This window comes from Artemia sp. Qi Xiang Cuo, chromosome 3, assembly GCF_049724085.1.
Source record: "Artemia sp. Qi Xiang Cuo chromosome 3, ASM4972408v1, whole genome shotgun sequence".
NCBI classification, from domain to species: Eukaryota; Metazoa; Arthropoda; class Branchiopoda; order Anostraca; family Artemiidae; genus Artemia; species Artemia sp. Qi Xiang Cuo.
This window is the reverse complement of record NC_142796.1, coordinates 39,614,556-39,617,472: the sequence shown is the minus strand read 5'-3', so window position 1 is coordinate 39,617,472 and position 2,917 is coordinate 39,614,556. Positions and strand designations below refer to the sequence as shown.

Genomic DNA, 2,917 nt, shown 5'->3' with positions numbered 1-2,917 from the left:
AAAAAACGATCAGAAATTAAAAAAATAAATTCAAGTGAAAGCAAGGAGCAACATTAAAACTCAAAACGAACAGAAATTATTACGTATATTAGGGGGGTTGCCCCCCCCCCTCAATAACCTCGCTCTTTACGAGAACTGAGAACTGTAATCAATCTGAGAACTGAGATTAGCTAAAATTAACGATTCATATTTCGCGTTAAAGTTTGTGCATTTTAAAACGTTAATATTTGGAGAGATTATGAAGAAATAAGTTTTCATTCTAGAAAATTCGGTCATAGTGAAAGCACTGCTTGTGCGATATAATCTAAAGAATATAAACAAAAACGTTATTACATGTACTAAATTTTTATTGGAAAATATATTAAAAAAAAAAACGACACACGACAAATTTTGATTAAAACCATTTGATCTATTCCTAAAAGTGGCCTATTTTCACATTAAGCACTCGTGCGTACACTTAACCAAGGATCTTCAAGTATTTCTTTCACACTTGGTCTGTTTTCTCTCGTTAATTGTAAACACTTGCGGACTAAACTACGAGCCAATAGTGAACAATTCCTGCTTTTTAATCCTGAGTCTATCACACGTTTCGCTTCAAGGGAACGTCGCCCGTTCTGAAATGGTTCTCTGCCAATCAAGAGGGACCCCAATATAACTCCTAGAGACCAAGTAGTTACCGGTCCTATCATATATTTGGCTTCACAGGATTCAACTTCGGGAGGCAGGTAACCAGGAGTGCCACATAAAATTCCATTTGCCGTCTCCAAAGATTCAGCTAATCCAAAGTCAATAACCAATATATTTTCATTTTCGTCAACAAGGATATTGTCCCCTTTCAAATCTCTGTGTGCTATGCCAGCCATTTCCAATCTCGAAACTATAGATGATATTTGTTTAAAAAATTTGATAACTTTATTTTCGCTTAACTGTTCATGGTTGTTGATAAATTCTGTTAATGTTATTGAGTTCTGATGATACTCTGTTGTAATCCAACATTCTTCTCTGACAATAAAATAGTCAAGTAACTTCACACAACCATCAATATCTCTAACTTTGTTCAAAAAATATATTTCCTTTGGTAAAAATTTGCCACAGTCCAACTGGATTAGGTTAGTTGGGTTTAAATTTATCTTTTTACAGCTGCTTGTTTTAAATCACAGTTTCTCGTTGCTAAGAATACTTTCCCAGAAGCACCTTCTCCAAGTTCCGTACCAGTTAGAGAATAATGTTTAAAAAAAATTTCCAAATCTGTCTCTGGTTCGTCACTTATGACTTGGGCTACATAGCTAGGAACAGTTGGGTCAAAAGGCTGAAAACTGGTACCAAAATGTTTTTGCAAATAGAAACCATTAATAATATGTACTTCATTATTAAATTGCACTTCGTATTCTGAAAAAATTCTTTGACGGGGATGGAAGTCCTCTTTTTCTATTCCAGGAAGCCCTGTCTTAGAACAGGCGAGGCTCTGGATACTTGGAAAATAACTAATAGGTTCTTCAGTTTCGAACTGAGCTTCTGAGTATTTAATGCTATCATTGAAGTCCTTAGCCTCATGGCCAGGGTTTAGAGGCTCGAAACTGCTACCGTTCAGCATCACAGCTATATTGCTAAGCATGACTCTGAATTGATAAGCTGGGTCTTGTAAAGTGATATTGTTGTTTAATTGTTGTGCTTCATTATTCAGGTGTAAATCTTGCTGAAAGGGGATTGATTCCTCATGTTGCTTCTTTTCTGTTGTCCTGATAAAATTAGGGAATAAGACACTGAACAGATTGTACATTTTTTCGTCATTGTCAAACTGTGTTTCTGAACCAGGATCGTTTTGTCGGAAATACGCATAATCACTACTACTAGCTCTAGAACTTGAATCATCAGGCAGAACCACTATTTTGTCCATCACATTTGGGTACTGTAGAACATACTCCAAGTCCCATGGATTTACAACTCTCTTTTGATGAACTAGCATATTTTCAAGAAATTACAATCTAAAGGTTACACAAATTGTGAGACAAACTTTTCATTCAAAGATAACTTTCATTACTGATGCTATTGTGCTGTGAGCTTTCTTGTTTTATAGACCCGTGACGTCATCAAACTTTATTGGGATGACGTCATGAAAAGGTGTCTTACACATTATTTCTTCGGTTTTTAGAATGACATTATCCTGTTTTTGCAGGTGATGCAAGCAATAAATGTGATTTCTTTCGGTGTGATTTCACCGAAAGGGAATCCCTTCGGTGTGGCCTCATCTCTATTTTTATATTATCTTAGTTTGTTCTGTCAACATTAGCATATAGTGGGAAAATTACCTTCATTTCGTTAAATCTCTCCAATGACAAATACTGAGGTCCAGTCTTGTTCATCCGAATTAAAAAAAGAGAGGACTATAATACCCTCTTTGCGCTGTTACCTCAAAAGTCTCAGACGAAAAACCCTGTAGAATGTTAAATGTCTGGATTTTACATAAAAAAAAAACACAGCCAATTTTTTCTTTCAAGAATTTTGGAAAATGCTACAGTCTAAAGTTATAAGCTTTTGAAAGCTACGAAACACAAGCTATCTTAACGCAGAGCACCGAAGGCCAAGTTGACTTTTTCTTTCAAATCCCCCCCCCCCGAAAACAAGATACGCTTCATTTGTCATGTATAATCGAAAATTCAGCACCTGTGCTAGCAGGCTAGCATAGGACATTTTTAAAGTGACCCCAACATTGGAATGCGCTTTACCAGGAAACTAGGGTGTCTTTCTTGCTTTTGGCTGCTGCTAGAGCCAGGTTGGCCTGTAGATAGGCCAGTTTGAGATGAGCAAAGTAATTGCTTATTTCTGATAAGACCTTAAACCTCAGCGAGGTGAGTTCAGTATATTGTCATTTTGAGAGGACATCTAGTCTTTTAAGAGCATCATATCAAAAATAGAA

General features: G+C 36.2%; 1 pseudogene; it reads right to left on the bottom strand.

Annotated features, from left to right (window-relative positions):
• Nucleotides 1-437: 437 nt before the first annotated feature.
• On the bottom strand, nucleotides 438-1,966 carry LOC148954083 (serine/threonine-protein kinase pim-2-like; annotated as a pseudogene).
• Nucleotides 1,967-2,917: the final 951 nt, after the last annotated feature.